This window comes from Sphaerodactylus townsendi, linkage group LG09 (genome assembly GCF_021028975.2).
Source record: "Sphaerodactylus townsendi isolate TG3544 linkage group LG09, MPM_Stown_v2.3, whole genome shotgun sequence".
NCBI lineage: Eukaryota > Metazoa > Chordata > Lepidosauria > Squamata > Sphaerodactylidae > Sphaerodactylus > Sphaerodactylus townsendi.
Genome location: NC_059433.1, coordinates 23,830,201 through 23,841,229, shown reverse-complemented (window position 1 = coordinate 23,841,229; position 11,029 = coordinate 23,830,201). Strand labels below are relative to the sequence as shown.

Here is an 11,029-nt window from a genome sequence, read left to right as displayed (position 1 = left end):
CCAGGAGGCTACTTGTGGGTGGTCCTGCTGTAGATCGGTTTGATTCGAGTCTAGTAGCACCTTGCAGAGACCAAGAAGGCTGCTCTTTGGGGAGTATGAGCTTTCCAAAGAGTCAAAACTCCCTTCATCAACTGAGCCACCCAGAGCAAACTTTGACTCTCAGGAAGCATCATACCTCAAAATGTTGTTGGTCTGCAAAAGTGCTACAGGACATGAATCTAGCTGCTTAGCTGTGTTGAGAACGAGGGGCATGCAATTTGATATAACAAACAGAGAAAAAGAAAAGTTCTTTCAGGAAGCCCCTAAGCTTTGTTCCAGCTGAGAAAAAAAAAAGTAGCAGCATTTCAATGGAGCCAGCCCTAAAAGAGAGGAAAGTTTAAAAAAAGCCATTTTTTTTTCAGATTTTTTTCAGATTCATTTTACCAGAGGGGGAATTTGTACAGCATAAGCTAAGCTGGTGAATCAGTGGACTCTTCTCACATGAAACCCCCAAATTTGGCTTGGTGAGAGCCAGGGGGTCCAATTTTAAGAGGGGACCCCCCATTTGCTGGAGAAAAAAAAAAAAAGCTGGCCCCTAAAATGAGGCTTCCCCTAAGCCTGAGTTCCTTTCTCCCCTAGAACTTGAAGGGGTTCGTGGTAAGGAAGCTTACACTAGCGGCTACTATGCAGCAAATCTTCGGTGCACCTGCCTATCTTAAAAAAAACAGCCCTGCCCCAGCCACTGACAAGATTCCCAAATGTGTCATAACATCGATCCATGATTTTTAAAAGCTCAGCCAACTTCCAAGAACAGAGTAGCAGCAGCAGCAGGAAGCAAGAAGCAGAAGAAAAAAAGAAGAAGAAGGAAGAAGAAGAAGAAGAGAGAAGAAGAAGAAGGAGGAAGAAGGAAGAGAGAGGAAGAAAGCGAGAGAGAGAAGGAAGGAAGGAAAGGAAGGAGAGAATAGTGGAGAGGGAGGAGGAGGAGGAGTTTGGATTTATAATCCCCCCTTTCTCTCCTGTATATGAGACTCAAAGGAGAGATTACAAATCTTCCTTGCCCCCCTCACAACAAACACCACCCTGTGAGGTGGGTGCAGGGCTGAAAAGGAGCTCCGAAAAGCTGTGGCGAGCCCAAGGTCACTTGGCGCTGAGAGCCATGGTGTGTGTGTGGGAACACACAGGCTAATCCTGAATTCCCTGATAAGCTCTCCACAGTTCAAGTGGCAGAGAGCAGGGGAATCAAACCTGGATCCCTCCCACATTAGAATGCACTCTCTTATTGCTATTCCTGTAATGATTTATATAGCAGAACCTACATAACTTGCATTTCTAGAACTTTTTCCTTTTCTTTGTGCTCAGTCCATTCGTTTGCTTGCAGATCCTGCGTGTACTTTTTTTTCCAGCCTCCGGTACCAAAAGCAAAAAAAGAAACAGGTTGTGGGGTTAAACCAGCGCCTTCTCTCCTGGTGTGTGCTTCCCAGTGTACTCAACCAAGCATGTTGGTCTCCCCAAATGCAAGGAGGAGAAGTAGACAGCAACACAGCACAAAGCAGCAGAAGTAGCCAAGGGCTGTGAGTAGTGTGAGAGAGACAGAGAAGTAGAAGGTGCTGAAAGGAAAATGGAAGAAGAGGAGTGCTAGAAGTCCCTATTTTTTTTTTTTTTTTTTTTTTTTTTTTTTTTTTTTTTTTTTTTTTTTTTTGGCGCCACCTCACAGTCTGTCAGTTGAAGAGAAAGAAGCCACCCACCTCCAAACGCGTTTTGTTGGGATCCGTGGTTCTGTGTGGTATAAGCATCTGCTCGGCATGCTGTAGAAGGCCTCACTCTCCAGTTAAAAGAGGTCAGGGTTTGTAGAGAGAGGAAGTGTGGTTCGTTTAAAACGGCTTTGCGAAATGATGCTCGGTGACCAAGTTAGGCTGCCCTCAAGGAATCTTCAAATTATTCAGAGGAATTGAACATTCACTTAATTGGGGGGGGGGACGACAAGGAGGGGAGGAAATTTGACCCACTTGAACCCTTTGGCCCACCTGCCAATCCAAGATGCCATAGACTTTATAGGAGCTCTTAATGACTTTGAAGTTGCAGAGAATCTCTGCAGGAGAATAAATTAGAATGTGAAGGGGAGGGGAAGGCATCCTCTGATTTTAATTAATTGTACCCCCCTTTCTTTAAGCCTCCTGAGTTGCAAAGAGGGCAGAGCTGCCTGCTACCGTTTTAGCAACTCCACCCCTGCTCTCAGAGAGAGAAGAAGGGTAAAATTGGGAGAGGTCCATTCTACTCTCAAACACACCATCATGGGACAGGAAGGGAAGGCTAAAAAGTTATTTTCCTGACCATAGTTCGGGATAACTCATGTTCTAGGGATTCTATGGTTTACCTTTGAATTTCTCAGCCATCCAAGGCAACTGTTCTATAACTCAGTGATAGCGAACCCTCTGGCACGGGTGCCAGAGGTGGCAGAGGCCTCCAGAGCCCCTCTCTGTGGGCAGCCTTGGCCCAAGAAACAGAGTTTATCATGTGTGGGGAGGAATTGCCCCCCCCAACACACATCTAGGGGCTGGCCTGGCGCCGTGCTCAAATTATCAGCATTTTAAAACCTAAGACCTAGCTCTTCTTGGGGAAGCAGTATAGGTAACCCTGTTGTTAAGCTGGTTAAACCCCACTGATTTTCTTGCAAAGAGAATAAAATGCGCCGATCCCTTTACCTGCAGGGAGTAAGATTCCAGTTGCTGGCAATGGGGCTTGCTTCTTGAGTAAACTCCCCCCTGTGGTCATGTGATCCACCCATTCCGAAGGGAGTTGCATGGATTTGCTTCAAAGCGAAAGCCAAACGACTACCATCAAGCCAATGCCTCGAGTGATAAAGGCACGCTACAGAGCCAAAACCGCTAACCTCAGCGGTATTCAGGTTAAATTGCCGTGTTGGCACTTTCTGGAATGAATATAAAGTCGGTTTGGGTTGCAGATTTGGGCGCACTTGAGATTATCAAAAGGTTCTCGCTTTATCACCGTCCCTATAACATTAAATTGGGTTGGTTGATGAGGAAGTTACTCAGAGAACTTAGCAGTCTCTATACAATTCAAGTGTTGGAAAAGAAGATGTCCCAGGTTTTTTAATCCCTCTCCTGGGAGCCCAATTTACTCCCCCACTAACAATAATAATATCTGCATGCTGTCAGATAAGTTTGGCAGATTTATTAAGCCGCGAGGAAAAGAAAGAAATTAAAATTAAGCAATGAGCAGCAAAGCATACTTAATGTTGACTCCGACATAACTTAATGTCCACGGCATTCCAAAAAAAAGGTGGGTGTGTCAATTAAAGAGAATAAGCGTTAAGAAAAATTAAAAAAAGGAAATGGCTGCGTATTCAGGCCCTCGGACTGCTTATACCTGGAAGATGCACACACCAGGAATCCTAATTCCCCTTGCCCTGAGTCTACAGGAGACTTTAGGCCACTTTTAGGAGTTTTGAATGGCTCAGCTACTTTGAAGTTACAGGAGGAGGTGGGTTGCGAAGAAAACTGGAAGAAATACTCTTCCTGATACTAATGTCAATCACACTCTGACTGAGAACTCTTTAAACTGGGGCTTGATTCTTTTAAGGAAATTACGCAGCACATGGTTGCAAAGTAACTCTGCTGCTACTCTTCCTTGCAAAACATAAAATGGCAGCAATCACACATTTGTTATACTGAACATTGAACAAACTATATATATTCTTTTTTCATGTTGTCGTATTGTTGAGATGCGAAAATGCATTACTTACTGAGCAACAAGCTATTTTATATCTTATGCAGGAGGCAAACCCAAATTTGCCTGCATGGACATCGGGATGCCAAGCTTCAGAGTAAGAACCAGAATGAAGTCAGGAGGGATAGGCATCTTAACAGCTTATGATATCCCTTTATCAAATGATTGACTGCCTTATTACTGAGAGTCCTACTGAAGAAGATTGTTTTTGAAAATGTAGAGCGATACCAGTGGATCCAGTGGGTGGGATCCAAAAAATTTAGTAACAAGGAGTTCCCATGGTGGTGGGATTCAAACGAGCATGACGTAAGCCAGTACAGGGGCTGGGGCGGGGCCTACAATGGGGGTGTGGCTGGAGGCATTCCAGGGGCAAAGGGCATTAATAATTTCTCTGTTGCTGTAAAAAAAACTCTTACTGTAAAAAAAAAAGTTCCTAATTTTCCAGCTGGCATCTTTCTGTCCATAATTTAGAAAGCTCATTATGCCAATAGCCCGTAAGAATCCTACTCGTCACTACCCAACAGAAACAACTACTTCTCCTCCTAATTGACTGCACTGTCAAATAGCTTAATACTTTCAAATACTTGTTAATTTTGTTTCTAGAAATCAAAAGAAGGATGCACTTCTCCTTAAACAAGGAACTTTTACCCATATTTCCTAAAACATGTTTTAAAACAATAACTCAACAGGGAGAATTATCCCGCTTTCTCCTTCTCACTAATCCAGCCACATAGGAAACAAACAGGACTTTATGATTTTTTGGACCCTAAGTAATGGAATTTCTAACGGAAAGCGGACCCAATTAAGTAACCCCTCTCATAGCTTACACAAATGAAAATGTAGTAACCCACTCTCAGGAACTGGTGAGAACCTGCTGGATCCCACCACCTCTGCATGGGATCCCTTTTTTAGATGCTCAGATCTAAGAGAAGAGAAGAGAAGCCTGTCTATTTTGGATGGGCTCCAAGACTTCAATGCCTAATTTGGAAATTTTATTTACCGGACAGATTGGAGTTGTTTTGGTTTTCTACCATAGTCCAAGAAGAGGAGGAAGCGAATATAACCTGGATTACATAAACTGATAGAGTTAGTTGACTAACACCCTCAACCTCTAAGCATTCTTATGGTTTTCTTGTGTGTTTGTATATTTGAGTTGTATGTCTTAATTGTCACGCTATGAGTAAGAATTGCATATTTTATATATTTGTTATGTGTTCCAATTAGGCAATGAGTATATAGTGATGTAGTCTGTTAAGGTGTAGTGATAGAGTGGATGTTTAGAAATCACACTAGCATAATAAGCGCATTGTGCACCCTTTATAACTGAGGAGGCTTCTGTATTATTAGCAGGATATATTTTTGTGTTTTGCAGGAATCTGGAGTATCCCCATTTCTGGACCTTCCAGAGGATTAATTCTCCAGGAAAGACTGGGTGCTTTGGGGGCTGGGGGGTTGGGAAAACCACCCAAATCTCCGGGGTTTCCCCAACCTGGAGACGGTACCTGCCTCCCTAATCCAAGGACCTCTGGCCAGAGCCTCCTGTCCCAGCCAGACTTAATTTGCTCCTCTATCTATCCTCCTATAAGAGTGATTTAGAGGGTCCTGGACCCACAGTTTGGGGAACCATTCCTTTAAACAATGAACTATAACACTGTTACACAGTGTGTAACAAACTTCCTCTGTGATACACACCTCTCTGAAGATGCCAACCATCAGATGCAGGCGAAATGTTAGGAACCAAGAAATCCGCAGACCAGGACCGACTACGAATACGCAGCCTGGAGAAAGCCACCATGGCCATGAAGAGTCTTTGACGACAATACAATGAATGTAACATTTCTACGGCACTCTGGAAAAAAAGTGCTGGAGGAGTAAGAACTTTGAATACGCGTCTTAGGAACTTGTCTTCTGTAGGAGGCACATATGTTACTAAGCCTGTTATTTAAGTGTCAGCATTTATGTAATTCTTTATTTGTTTTAGGTAGTGACTGATTTGTTGTTTTATAGTGCATTTGGTTTAATTGATCATGCACTGCTTTGAACCATGGGCATGTCCTTTAGATAGATTTCTTTTTTTTTTTAAAAAAAATTAAAAAAAGCGTCATGCTATTGTTTCTGTGGAGGATAAGTTTGAAAAGGCAAATGTGACTTTATGAAGAGATCTATTGATTCTCTTCTTCGTATCCAGTGATGGGCTGATCTGCGGCAAAATGATTTTCATTCAGATTCGTTAAGCAACATGATGAGTAAAGTTATATAGTGAACGTGGTAGTAGGAGTGGAAGGAGATGGTTCATGCCACAAGAGACAAATATAAATTCCTGAAGAGCAACAGCAGAAATGTTCTGGCATATTAAGAGGAATTGAACAAGGATCCTGTGGAATCCTCTTTGAAGCCCGGTTAGCTACTTGAAGATACAGAGTTAAACAATCCAATTGGTTCTTTATCTAAACCATTGAATGATCCAATGGATTTCTTTCACGTCCAGTCCAAGGGACATTGTGGACTTGTTACTGTACATAACTTGCCTCTTACAGTCTACTTTATCAGCTGCCTTTGTTCCAAGATCTGGGAAGGCTCCAGTTGGATTCAAGAAATACCCAACTTCCCCATGGGTCCCTCACAGAGACATTGTGGAGGAAGTGCATATCTGAAGCCTGTACCTCATCAGCTGCAGCTGTACTGACCCCCCAGGGAGTGAGTACTGCACTCTGGTTCAAGGTTTTAGTTCTGGACTTTGAAACCCTATGATGGTCTGCGGACAGGGGTAGGGAACCTCCGGCTCTCAGATGTTCAGAGACTACAATTCCCATCAGCCTCTGATCAGCATACCAATATGTCCCAGTGCATGTCCCTCAGAGAGTGTTGCATTTATTTGCTGTGCTAAAGGAACAACCTGCTGGTGGTCCCCAACTCAAAGGAATCTGCCCAGCTGTCACCTCAACTAGGGCCAGAGCTTTCTTGAGTCCCTGTCTTGGTACATGGTGGAACACTCCTGTAAAGGAGTGAGACCAGGACCCACCCTGTAAAGGAGACAGGGCATTTTTTGAGTGAGTGGCACCTATAAGCATGTGTGGAATGCCCTCCATCTTGAGAGACTCTTTGCCTAGTACCTACCATCAGTGGTGGGATCCAAAAGAATTTTAATAACAGGCGGATTCCGATGGTGGGTGGGATTCAAAACAGTAGGCTGCCACACACATTCAACACCCTCCCAGTCCCTATTGGGCGAGGGGAGGTTGCTTTAGTAACCCCTTCCTCGGCACTCCATGCACAGAAAATTAGTAAACCACTTCCTAGAGAAGTGGTGAGAACTCTGGTGCTGGATCCCACCCCTCTGCCACTACCATGCTATATTTTAGGTGCCAGGCCAAAGGCATTGCTTTCTACACAAGCTTTTAATTAAGGAGGTTTTATCTTATACGTACAGCTGTTTAATAGAGCTGCTTCTAGCTCCTGAAGCCTGGTTTATAGAATTAGGTGGTGGAGGTATTTTTTTAAGAGTGCTTGTGATTGATTGTTTCAAAGGTTATTTTTTATGCCGTATATGCTGTGATGGACCTGAAAGGGAAAAATGAGCTTATATAAAACCTCAGAGATTCAGTATAATGCTATTTCAAAGTTAAGAGCATTGCGCAGAAAAAAAAAAAACCCTGGACTATGAAGGGTTAATTAATTTTTCATAGAGCTACCTGGTGTGGGAGTGACACACCATCAACAGCTTGAGTACAGTTCCCACAACTCAGTTGGAGGCTGCTGACTTAGGAGATTATTGGGCTAGTGATTGAATTCTTGGAACCGTAGGGTTCAGATGTGTTGCTGTAGACCTGTGGTGTTGGCAGCAGGGATAGAATTTTTTGGGGAAAGGGACCCAACTCTACTAGCCAAAGAGGGGGAATAAACTTCTAGGAAAGAAGAATTTCTAGCCCAAGGTTCCTAAAAAAAACAAATCTACTTCATCTCCTGTAGGAAGTGTGTGTGTGTGTGGAAATCAGAGGGGGGAGCTGGACTGAGAGGATGAACCAATCTCTTGCCAGGAGAGGAATTTAAAGAGTGGAATAAAAGAATTTCCCACCCCTGCTTCAAAAAAAGCTCTGGAAGTGATCCTGCAGTTTTGGGGAAGTCTGAGAGGAAGGGAGGGGAGTTGGGTGAAATGTGCCATTGCTCCTAGACTTTGGCCACCAGAGTTAACATAGCAGTGATTACAAGTCTGGATCAAGAACTTTCGTATAACAACAAGAAAATCTTATTTTATTTCAAAGGAATTTAGAAATCTACTGGCGACAAACTTCGGAATCTGATCCAAATGCCCCTATTATGCCACATAATATTTGTATAGAAGACTGTTTCTTTTCTTTCACACCAAATTTCTAGAAGCTCCACCTTTATCCTGTTCCCTTTGAAGGGAATTTAGCCTACAGTTCTAATGTTTTATGGTTGGCGAGACCTAGGAAGCCTCTAAGCTGCACAATCTTTGGGGATCAAACACAGAGGGGAATAAGAAAAAAGGGGATCACCTAAGTTCCTTCTGCTTGCTGGTTCAGTTACATTTTTCCTTTAGTGAAGGGTTCCAGGTGGCACACAACTGAAATGACTCAGAAGATGATCAAAGGAAGAGAAACTTTCAAATTACAAGAAAGAATTAGGAATCAATCCTGCTCTGTGTAGGTATAGGAAAGGTAGGGAGATATCTCAGGAGTGAAGCTTAGCAGATGACTCTTGGGAATCCCATCCAATATTAGCGCTTCCCCAGATTACACTGAATATTCAACTCTTAGGCCATTTCCACTTGCGTGCAGAATAATGAACTTTCAATCCACTTTCACAATTGCTTGCAAGAGTGGATTTTTGCTATTCAAAGCACAGTAAAATCCAGCTTTCGCAATATATATGGACAAATATAATAGTTTACTTTTTTTTTGAAGGTTGTAGTTTGATTATCTTTTTTTTTTGGCTTTTTTATTCAATAGTCTTTATTGTTTAAAAATATACATACAATCGTGTTAGAGTGATACATTATTTCTCTATTACAACTAACAAAAAAAAAAGAAGTCTAATCCAACCCTTTTACCACACCATTTTCTTCATTTCTGTCCTTTATTCTGGTAAAGTAACAAGTAGTTTGGTTTGTTTCTTTATCTTTACTACTTTTAGACTTCCCACCTGTAGGTTTCGAAAACTGAGTCTGAGAATTAAGTAAAAAAAACAAAATTCAATTTCATCAAGTAAGAGTTGATATACCGTTAAATTTACAGTCTTCTATTAATGTATATCATAATTTATATCACATATTCTATACATATTATGGTTTAATATACCATTATATTCCGTTTTCCTTTAGGATATTTATGTTATCTGTATTTTTCTTATCTTTTTCTAGGTACTGAAGATAATCATTCCACGTCTTCTCAAATTTATTCCAGGGTAATTCTTTCACCTTAACTTTGATTATCTTTAATTTTGTTTCAACAGCCGGATTAGCTGATATGATTTTATTTAGGCAGTAGCAACTCAATAGCCCAGGGGTAGGGAACCTGCGGCTCTCCAGATGTTCAGGAACTACAATTCCCATCAGCCTCTGTCAGCATGGCCAATTGGCCATTCTGGTAGGGGCTGATGGGAATTGTAGTTCCTGAACATCTGGAGAGCCGCAGGTTCCCTACCCCTGCAATAGCCAAAGTATCCTCCTTTTGAATACTTTTTGTAAATAGCAATGATATTTGTAACGAGGTGTATGTGGATTTTTATCTGCGAGGGGACTAGACTCACATTGGTCCTATTTATTAATGCTACGGACATTGATTTCATGCCTGAAGTATTTTGTAACAAGAAAATCCCTTACTAATTTTACACCAAAGCAAGTCTGAATTGCTGAGAAATCAAATAATGTTTATTTTACCATGGGTGATAATTTATTGATGCAAATAAAACTCCATAATTAAATTTGCCACAGTTATGCCTTGTGAAGCCTCTCATGAAACTGTTCAGCCACTCAACTTTTTTTGATTTTAAAATTTTTTAGAGCAGTGCCATGCTTTTATTAAGTAAATGGTACTTACTGAGGGCTACAGAGACAATGAATTATTTCAGTTCTGTACCACTTTAAGATCCCAAGTGGATTTTCCCTCAAGAAGTTCTATTAATTTGTAATTTCTCATTAAAGACGTCTGAGATGATAGCCCATCATTCTCATTCTGGGAATGGATCTCTGATCAGTAGCATCCAGATAAAAGCCTGAAATATAGTAGTTAAGGGAAGTGAAGCAGGACTGTTGAATCTATCACTATTGTAATTGGTCAGTATCCCAACGCAGCTCAAAATGTTGACTTTATTTATTCATGCATCTATTACAGTTTTTAATCTTTCCTTTCCTCCGAGGGGTCAGGATGGGTAACAGTTATATCCTGATCAAGTTGCTTTGAAAGTAAGGTTGGTTCCACACTATAACTTTTTTGTGCCACTAAGTCCTTTTTCTGCATTAAGCTGCAACCAGAATTACAAAAAGGAGGATCCACAGGTTAGTGGATAGTTCCCTGATTAATGCTTCTGGATTTCCCCACCTACCCAGGCAGTGGTTCTGTTCTGATCATACCCCTGCATCCATCTGCTGTTCACCAACAGGATAAGAGATATGTTACCCAGCTTAACAGTATAAGAACTTATTTTAAAATAGCAATGGGGAATTAACTCAGCTTGGCAGTGCAAGAGGCAGGCTGGGTGGGATCTTGTAGACAACTATACCAGAATTGGCTTTTGAGACGTTCTACAGAGAAGGCAAAAGAGACCAAATTGTAGTTTTAAATATGTTTATATAAGTATTGGTTGCAAGCAATCTTACAGTGAGACACTAAGGCTCATACACACAGTTCCTAAGTATATAAACAGGGAGGAAAAGATAGCCTTTGGATAATAGAATAGGAGGGGAAGCAGGGGACTTATACGTTACCTAAAATCTGCAGAGAAGTTCCAGAAGAAGGCAAGGATCTCTATGCCAGCATAGGGACCCAATCGAAGGACGATATATCACGTCTCAAACCAACGTGACCAAGAGAGGTTCAGGCTAGTATTGAGCACTGAGGCTTGGGTGTGCAGTACTTTATACCCCCTTGCACAGGTAAGGTGGGAAATTCAAACTTAAGTTTTGTTTCTCTGTAACTGGAGTTTCCTTGCTGGACTTGCGGGGTTGAGCTAATTAGCAGCTCTATCTATTGTTTCTACTTCCTGGGACAGGAGAGAAAAGCAGGGTGTAAATCCAACACTCTTCTTCTTCAAATTCTTTTAAAACCACAGCAATCCTAAACAG

At 41.7% G+C, this 11,029-nt stretch overlaps 1 long non-coding RNA gene across 1 annotated transcript; it reads left to right on the top strand.

Annotated features, from left to right (window-relative positions):
- Window positions 1-1,405: 1,405 nt before the first annotated feature.
- LOC125438793 lies at window positions 1,406-10,652 on the top strand. The gene is made up of 4 exons (XR_007245410.1): window positions 1,406-1,416; window positions 7,696-7,702; window positions 9,373-9,380; window positions 10,496-10,652. It is a non-coding gene; the product is annotated as an uncharacterized LOC125438793 (long non-coding RNA).
- Window positions 10,653-11,029: the final 377 nt, after the last annotated feature.